This window comes from Panthera tigris, chromosome C1 (genome assembly GCF_018350195.1).
Source record: "Panthera tigris isolate Pti1 chromosome C1, P.tigris_Pti1_mat1.1, whole genome shotgun sequence".
NCBI classification, from domain to species: Eukaryota; Metazoa; Chordata; class Mammalia; order Carnivora; family Felidae; genus Panthera; species Panthera tigris.
The window spans coordinates 188,295,064-188,305,455 of record NC_056667.1 but is presented as its reverse complement, the minus strand read 5'-3'; positions in this window follow the sequence as shown (position 1 = coordinate 188,305,455).

The window sequence follows — 10,392 nt, the reverse complement described above, 5'->3', positions numbered from 1 at the left end:
TCCGATTCTGTGTCTCCCTCGCTCTCTGCCCCTCCCCCATTCATGCTCTGTCTCTCTCTGTCTCAAAAATAAATAAACATTAAAAACAACTTTTAAAAAGTTTGTTCAGTGTTAACAAATGTCTCTAACTGTTCTTTAACAACCCCCAGATATCCTCACATTACACTTAATCCACATCCTCTTGAATTTGTATAGATTTTCAACCTGCTTTACTTCTTGAAATTGCTCCTTCAAAGATGTCTTTACACCTTTGTAAGATTCACCACCCACACCCTAATGGCTGTACTGTAAACAACAGGACAGCAAGGTCTCCAGCTGTATTCACATTCACCTTTGTTTCTCTAGGACCTAGCTCCACAGGTTCTCAAAACAATAAAAACAATAACAACAACAACAAAACCCAACAAATAAACAAACAAAAAACACTTGTTGTTTTTAATAGATTGTTGGTACTGACCACTCATCCCAAAGAAACAAACAAACAAAAGAAATGTGTGAGTTATTTCCTTTTATCTTTTACTTGTATGAGATCTCACCAGAAGCACAGCAAGAACCTACTCACAGGTTTCTTTCAGTATATTGCCAGACTCACTCACTGTAGGCACCTTCTTTCCCAACGCTCCCTTCCCTCCCCAAAATACTACACACACACACACACACACACACACACACACACGCACGCACGCACACCACCGCGACTGGGATCTGTGTGAAACTGTTGGTGGCTACTTGTCACTTCTAGAATAGAGTCTGATCTTCTCAGTCTGGCTCTCCATCGTTTTCACCTGATCCCTCCCTGCACCCTCCCCTCAACCTGCCCACTTCACCTTTTTCGCCTCACCTCCCACTGAGTCCCGGCCCACTCAGTGCTCAAGCCACTCCACGGAAGTCACCTTCCCAGCTGTGTGTTGGGAGTCTGGCCCGTGCTTTCCCACTTTCCTACGATGCCCCTCCTCAGCTTCACCCTGGGATGTCTGGCACATTCCCATCCATCAGTCCTTCCACATCTAACTCAAATATTACCTCCTCAGAAGCTTCTAGATTGACTCCCCTGGACGTTCTTATGCATGCCTCAATTGCAGTGACTGCGAATCCTGTGGCTATACGTTAGAATTATTTGGAGAGCTTAAACAAATGACTGGGCCCCACCCAAGAACAATTAAATCAGAATCCCCAAAGGTGAGATCTAGTCATGATATTTTTAAAAAACTTTCCAGCTGATTCTAATGGGCAGCCAGTTGTAATCTTTTTTTTTTTTTTTTTTTTTTTTTTTAATTTCTGTTTGTGGTCTCCTCCTCTCTTCTCACAGGCAGGGACAATGCCTCATCTATCTCTGTCTTCCCGGAAACTGGGATGGTTCTTGGCATATAGTCGGTATTCAAGCATTCTTTGTAAATTGAAAATGAAATACTCATGATGGCAAAGCTACCTTGACGGAGCTTAGAAAGTTCCTAGATTCAATTTACAGTGAATCCTATAGCTCAAAACTTTTCATAGACATATCCTTCCAGTTTCCAATCCAGAGCCCAGGCATAGAAGTGCTTGATTTTATTTCTAAGCCGGGTCATAATTGTAACTGAAAGCTGAAGTAGTAGCAAGGCGAGCGATCGTTTCTCTTAGGTATGTGCTCTAAAGAAGGGTGTTATTTTTTCAAAAGATGTAAAAGCTAGTCTGTTCACATGACAGTTTTTTTTTTAACGTTTATTTATTTTTGAGACAGAGAGAGACAGAGCATGAGTGGAGGAGGGGCAGAGAGAGAGGGAGACACAGAATCCGAAACAGGCTCCAGGCTCTGAGCTGTCAGCACAGAGCCCGACGCGGGGCTCGAACTCACGGACTGCGAGATCATGACCCGAGCCGAAGTCGGCCGCCTAACCGACTGAGCCACCCAGGCGCCCCGACATGACAGTTTTAAGACTACAATTAAAGAAAAAAAGCTTTCGTGAAAACAGTGGGAAGCAATAGCCAAAGACATATAGAGAAGCAACGTACAAGTGGACCCTTTTTAACATGGTTCCTCCTCACCCCAGTAATCCTTCCACATCCCTCATTCCACATCCCTTTGTTCTTGCCCCCATTCCGTGTGAGGATGTGGCTGATGCTCCCTCCACTTGCCCTCAAGTTGGTGGGGGTTATAGGTAGAAGGTAGGTAGGCTGCAACTGGGTCACAGGTTCTGGTGGTATCCCCTTGCCCATGAGATGACCTCACTAAACCTCAGCTTGCTTCCCTGTTAAATGTCAACAGCTTCCTCAGTGGGCTGTTAAAAAGATTAAAGTGTTTTGTATTTAACCTGTGCCTGAGATGTAATAAATGCTCAGTCAATGGTAACTGCTATTATTGTTTGGTTGTTCTGAGAAGACACTGTCTCATCACATGGCAAAACGGGCCAGTGCTGCAAACAGAAGCAAAAAGAAACTATTGGCTTTTCTTCGGAGAAGAAGAGAGAACATTTCCTTATATAAAAACATACTTTTACTTAAGTTCAGACATTATGACCTTTTGAAATGCATTGACAATCTACTTAACACACAAATTTAATTTCTGATCTCCAGACATGATAGAAAGGAAACCATGCTCATTTCAATTGTAAAGATTTGAAGCATAGTATTCAAGTAATTTAATCAGTTAGAAAAATAGAAGTGCTTCCTGAAAAAAAGAAAGAGCTTTTCTAAATTGTTTTTTAAAGCAACTAATATACTAACACAGAAACAATATTTCTGTTTGTTGAATATCTGTCAAGCCCAAACTAGGCAATGACTGAGTTCACTGTCTCCGCTGGGGGAGAAGGGTTCTTCACGTGGACTTTCCCTGCTTTTCTAATCATGTTCTTTCTGCTCTCAGAAAGGACTCATTTGTCTTCCTTCCAAGGCCACAGCTGAGGTTGGCGGCTCCTGCCCCTTGTAAAGTCTCTTCCTCTTCCTTCAGTGAGGGGAAGGCTCTCTTTGGGACAGCCGTGGGCTGTGACCGTAGGCTGTCTGCACATCCCCCACTTTCCACTTTTAACATATTCTAATCTCCTTATAAATCTCCCTTCTTGGGCTGGTCTGCATTTTGACTACAACACAGAGAGACGCCTCTGCCCTCTCCTGTGATTCCCTTGGATCCAATGTAGTTTCCCTGGATTGGTTTTGTGATTCTTCAGTCTCCTCGGTTCTTACCTGTGAACTACCCCCCATCAAATGACCACCCCCACACTGACACCGTTATTGGAATTATAATAGTAAACATTGAGCTCCTAGAGTCAGAGCAGAAAGGACAACCCTGTGGGGTTTGCCACACAATGGAGTTCTCTGAGGTCAGGAGATCTGAAACATGTTTACATCATTCTGTTAACCCTCAACTTCCTTGGTTGAGGTATCATTTGTTCACTGGGCAGCTTCTTCATCACCTTAACAACATCACTTGTATTAATACACATCAAAAGCCCTATACTCAGCATACCATGGACACACAAATTCTATGTTTAGGCATTTATTCTAAGAAAATAATCACAGATGTCATCCAAGATTTCCTTTAGATTCAGGATTCCTTTTGGATGAAATTAACAACCATCATGAAGAGTTCCGTAGCAACATGGGAAATAATGTAAAAATCTGAGCATAATTAGTATTTAACTAATAACAGAATTAGTTAAGTTGTAGTCCAAACATACAATGGAATACCTTATAGTTTGTACAATATTGTAGAATTCAAATTCTATGGCATAAAAGGCGTTTGTTAAATTACGTGATCAACCAGGCCACACTGTAGCGTGAGTTAAAAAAGCACGTCACAGAAGACTGGCCACATTCAATGTGATGTGACATAAATGGAGAGATGACAGATGGATAGACAGATAGGCAGACAGATATAGAGATTATGTAATATGTCAAGGAAATAATAAAGACAAAATTCAACATAGTGATTCTCTCCCCTGGCCAAAGGAATTGATGCAATGACACTGGTAATGATTCTGCTCTTCAGTTGGTTGATAGGTTCACTTTTAAAGTTTTTGCCTTATGGGGCAAAAAACTTGCATTTTTATCATAAGTACTGTTTTGTATATATCCAATATTACAATAGGTGCAATTATCCTCATTTTCAGGGCCACCACGTGCGGTCACACCAGCTATCCTCTGACGGGGCACAGAAGACACGCTGGTAAGAGAGTATTTCAGGTCAGAGGGAAAGGTGCTCTTTTTCTAATTTGCATGAAAGTACTCCCCACCTGCCAACATGCAGCTAAAGGGGCTACATCTGCTTGGTGGGGTTATCTTTTTCTAACGTGATCCCCAAAGAGAGATACTTTTTTCTATTTCATCTACAGGTGCTGTATGTGCTGACAGGAACACGTGTGCATTGGTGTGTGTGTGTGCTTTCTGTGTTCTCGATTTATCACCTACTACTTTTAACATGAAAAAAAATTTTAATGCATATTTTCAGGGAAGGGGTTTTCTTTCTCAGAGGGCAGCTGACCTTAAAAATGTATCTTCAAATATGATGCAAATCCATTAGACAATTTCACATCTGACCTAACCTTTTGGTCTCAACTTTGCTATTGCCCTCCTTCCCCCAAATCCTACCTTTGACAGAACTCCTTCGTTCGTGAATTGAGACAGAAGATATTCCCACAGAAGGAGCCCGTCTTTCCAAACATGCTATGGCACCACCCTTTACACTGTGGACATTTAAGAAACGCTGTGATTCTCAAATGTGTGTCAGCATATTGTGGCTCTGGCACTGAAAGATATCAGGGAAGCCAACACAAATTTTGCACGTGGAAAAATATGGAATGAGAGAAAGGAAGAGCTCCCAAGGCTAGGAGAGAATATTTTTAAAAAATAGTTGCGTGGCTAATTTAATCTAAAATGTCTGGCTTATTCATGTGTGCATATATGTAACAAAAGGATGCAGAATCTAATAAGTCTTGTTCTTTCCTTAAATAGAAATGGCTTGTTTCTTTAAAGAATTAAAAAAGTAATCTATGTTTAAAAAAGTTATGAAATAGAGGCCTAAATTTTAAAGAAAGTAAAAATCATCTCAAACAGTTAACCCCTATAGTAAATGACTACTATTAGTGTTTGGCCAGTAAGGGGGGGTGGGGGGAGAAGGGGTGTCAATCCTTCCAAAACTTTTTTTTTTAATTATAATTATAACTAGTATTTATTGAGTGCTCACTGCAAGTTAGGCACTTTGTTAAACACTTTTTTTATGTTATCTCTTAAACTCCTATAAGAACCCTGTGAAGTATTATTCCTCACCTAAGGTATTAATAAGAACTATCCCCCATAAGAAAACTGAGGCACCAAGAATTAAGATAACTTGCCTGTGGTCTACAATCAGCCAGAGGCGGAACCAGGATCAAAATACCATTTGTCTGACTGTCCAATATAGCTACAATAAACTCTCTTTTACATATATATTTGTATAAATACATATTTTAATAAAATAAAAATAAAACCATATGTAATGGATTGAACTGTGGATCCCAAACTATGTCTACCTGGAACCTCAGAATGTGACCTACATGAAATAATAGTCTTGCAGATGCAATTAAAGTGAGGATATTGAAATTCAAAATGGATTAAATACCTAAATGTGAGACCTAAAACCATAAAACTCCCCAAAGAAAAAATAGGCAGTAATCTCTTGGACGTCACCCTTAGCAACATATTTATGGATAGGTCTCCTCAGGCAGCGGAAACAAAAGCAAAAACAAACTATCAGGACTGCACCAAAAATCAAAAGAAACTATCAACAAAACAAAAAGGCGACCTAGTGAATGGGAGAAGATATTTGCAAATGATATATACAATAAGAAGTTAATATTCAAAATATGTAAAGAATTTACACAACTCAATACCAAGAGAGAGAATTTATTAAAAAATGGGCACAGGACCTGAATAGACAGTTTCCCAAAGAAGACATCCAGATGGCCAACAGACACACGAAAAGATACCCAACATCATTCATTATCAGGGAAATGCAAATCAAAACCACAGTGAAAGATCACTTCACACAAGTCATCTAGTATCAAAAACACAAGAAGTAACAAATGTTGGCAACAATGTGGAGGAAAAAGAACCTTGTGCACTCTTTGCGGGACCATAAACTGGTGCAGCCACTGTGGAAAACAGTATGGATATTCCTCAAAAAAAAATTAGAAATATCGTGTGACCCAGTAATTCCACCAGTGGGTATCTACCCAAAGAAAACAAAAACACTAATTCAAAAAGATACATGCATCCCTATGTTTATTGCAGCATTATTCACAGTAGCCAAGGTATGGAAGCAACCCAAATGTCTGTTGATAGACAAATGGATAGAGAAGATATGGTACACATACACAATGGAATATTACTCAGCCAAAAATAAATAAATGAGATCTTGCCATTTGTGACAACATGGCTGGACATAGAGGGTATTATGTTAAGTGAAATGAGGACAAACCAAAATGTATGTGATTTCACATACATGTGGAATCTAAAAAACAAAACAAATGAACAAAGAGACTCTTAAGTACAGAGAACAAACTGGTGGTTGCCAGAGACAAGGTGGGGATGGATGTGAGCAAAATAGACAGAGAGGAATAAGAGGTATAAATTTCCAGTTCTAAAATAAATAAGTCAAGGAGATAAAAACTACAGCAGAGGAAACACAGCAATAATGTAATAATTTATCATGATGAGCATTGAGTAATGTATAGAATTGTCAAATCAGTGTGTTGCACACCTTAAACTCATAGATGGTTGCATGGTAACTATACCTCAATTTAAAAAATAATAATAAAGCCAGGGTTTCGAGAAGAGACCCTCCTGTATTAGAGTGGGCCCTACATCCAATGACAGAAAGAAGACATGGAAACACACAGGGGAGAAAGCCATGTGAAGATGGAAGCAGACGAGGGAATAGCATGTCTTTAAGCCAAAGAATGCCAAGGATGGCTGGGGATCACCAGAAGCAAGGAGGGAGGCATGGAACAGGTTCTCACTCTGAGTCTCTAGAAGGAACTAACCTTGCCTGCACCCTGATTTTAGACTTGTAGCCTCGAGAACTGTGAGATAATAAAGTAGTTTTAAGTCTTCCAGTGCGAGGCAATTTATAATGGCTGCCCTGGGAAACTAATAGACTGTGTTATCCAGATTATTTGATGATTGCTTTTTTTATTTATCAACACATCAGAAGGATCTTTATTTTTTTTTAAGTGTAACTATGTATTTTGAGAGATACAGTGTGAGTGGGAGAGGGGCAGAGAGGGAAAGAGAGAGATCCCAAGAAGGCTTGGCACGTGAACTCACAAAACCGTGAGATCATGACCTGAGCCGAAACCAAGAGTCGGACGCTTAACCGACTGAGCCACCCAGGTGCCCTCAAGCATCTTTAATTTACCAGCAAATCACAAACATACATGTGAATAGCATTTCCGTTTAAAATAGCTAAGTGGAATTCTATAGTGAAGAATTTAATGAAATTTAATCAATCCCATATTGGTGGATTGTTAGGGTATTTTCAACTTTTCATTTTCACAAACAATAGTGTGACTAAAATTCTTGGTTGATCCCATCATTATTAATTTTCCCCTAAATCACTTCCTCAGGATAAATTTGCCAAAGTGAATGCCTGAGTCAACTCTGTACCCCCAGTTAAGGCTTTTGATACATTATTTCCAAGCCACATTCTAGGAAAGTGGTACCAATTTATAATTCTACTAATTTTGATAATATATTTCTTGAGAATGTGGTTGGTGTAGGCATCTTTAGTATAATCCTCTTCCTTCTGGGGCTATCATTATCTAGCACCAAAGGTGGGATTCTGGTACATTAAAAACAATGATGCTGTAACGTACAAGTTCAAAACCTCTAAGTCTAATGAATATAGTCTTAAATTGAAAATCAGGAGGCTCATGCTGGCTAACTAGTTTGTTCATATGATACAACTTCTTCGTATCTGTGTTCTGTCTCCAATATGTGGAATCTCATAGGACTGGTATGAACTCCGGAATCAAATTGCCTGGGTTTAAATACTGTTTTCCCTACATTAGCTAATGTGCCCTAGGAAAGTTACTTAGACTCTCTGAGTTTCTATTCTCTCACACAAAAAATGGGAATGGATTAGGAGTCCTTATTTCACGAGGAATTGAGAGACTCCTAGGGGATAATCCCCTTAAAGGCACTCAACAAGAGCCTGACACATAGTAAGTGCTCCATAAATGCAAATGTGTATTCTTCTTCTTCTTCTTCTTCTTCTTATTATTATTATTATTATTATTATTATTATCGTATATAACAGTCTTGCCATACATGTGGCCAGTTAGTGCAATTGACTTACATTTCATTCCCAGGAGGCTAAGGTCATAGGTTCAACCCCAGTTTACTTGGCCCAGTTCCATAGTCACAGATTGCATCCTACCCCTAACTGGCTGTCTCCTAGGAAGCCTGGCAAATGCATGATTAAATCATCAAGGTCTATTGTCATATCATCCAGGAGGAGGGCTTGGAGAATCTGCTCCCATTGAGGACATTGTCTGTGAAGATGGAAGCTGGGAGAATAGGGAATATTGAAGGAGACCAGCATCTCTGAGCCAAGCAGATTAGGGCAGAGCTGAGCTAAGAACCTTGTGGAAATAATGTAGAAGAGGTCTTGGTTCCGAGGGGAAACGACAACAACAACAACAAAATGGTAGGCCTTTTTGTTTTGCCCTGTCACCTTCACCGGTAGCTCCTTGAGTGAGTGCTGATTCTGATGACCCCTTTCTGAACAGTCTGAGTCACACTGAACTGACTTCATCCATGTGAAGGGTAAAGAGTAAAATGTCATGTGTTAGTTGGTGCAGTTGTAGCCAATTGATACCTGTTTATCTTGGACCTACTTACCTCTGTTTTTGGTCTGAAAGGGAAAATGAATGATCTTTTCTGAATCATTGAATTTTGGGGATTCTTTGTTACAGCAGCTTAGCCAGTACCTTACTTAATACATCATCTTTCTCATCCATTCCTATATTCCTTCTGCTTTGGTTGACCCAGGACTGGTTGACTGTGCTGTCTCCTTAATCCATTAATGCCTACTCCACAATATGGCATTTAATTACATTTGATGACTTTGAAGGACAGCAAAACTAGTTCCCTTTGGGCAAAGGATTATCTCAAGTCAGAGCTAATAGCCTTAATGGTTTAAAATGGCACTAAATGGTTCTCTACATTTGGGCAAGGCCATCTGGTCATTTGCAGATAAGCATAATAATAAGCACGCGGGCAGATTTCCACATATGGGCTAAACACAGACATGTTCCAAATTATATAAACTATAAAATTTACTATCCTTCACTAAAACCCAAGCCACAAACTATCCCTTACTTGAATTGCAGTAATGAGTTGTCACTCAGATAATATGACTGAAATGAGTCTGACTACAAACAAAGCTCCAAAACCACAGTGCCCAGATTCCAGTTGGGGTCAAAATGCAATTTTAGTTCTGGGGAGAGCTCCTGAGCTTGCACGTCATTAATGGCCCTGTAACTCTGCCCAAACATGTACGCGACCAATGGGTTTGTTTAACACTGAGCTGTAACAGTTGCGTGGAATCATATATTTTCGCTCTAGGAGCATTTACATTCTCTGAATGTGATTGATAAGTAATAAAAGCAAATTGAGGAAATAATGAAATAATTTTCTTTGCAATCATAGTGTTTACTTCCATTTCCTGCTTCCCTTTATGTCAAGGTTTCAAACTAGACTTGATATAAACCTTCAATCTCTAGTAATGAAATTATTATGGTCATGTCCTATCCATGTTTCCTTTTGTAATTCAAAGTAGATTAATAATGAAGCTTAAACTAAGGAGTGTCAAGGAAAGTTCTGAATTTTATCATGAAGACTACTTGGTATTTATGTATCCATTAAATTTAAAATTTAGGTCTCTTAAGCCACACACTTCATCTGCCCATTGAGTCATCCAATAATGCCCCCTTAGACCTGTGGTACACTGATGACAATTCTCCATTTCCATTTAAAAATCTCTCAAAATCATAAATTATTTAGAAAAAAACATGTCCTTGTAATGGACAAAGCACCAGACAGAGAGACCAATGACTGGCAATCTTGAATGCCCTTGGCAACCATGCCTCAGCTGCTTAATATGTAAAAGAAGATAGACCATATGACTGGCTAGCCACTTCCCTGAAAACACTGTTGAAAAGAGACACTACTGGGAGAATAATGAAAGAATACTTGCAACCTATCTTGAGTTACTGTGAATGAAGCTTCTGTATGCATATCACCATGGCTTTATTTCTTTAACTAAAAAGCATTGGCCGTGAACTTGAGATAATGGTTGAGGTCTTACAGTTCTAGTAGATGATTTTTGTTTTATCTCTACTACTAAAACGAAGGCAGTGAATGGATTGAATTTCCTTT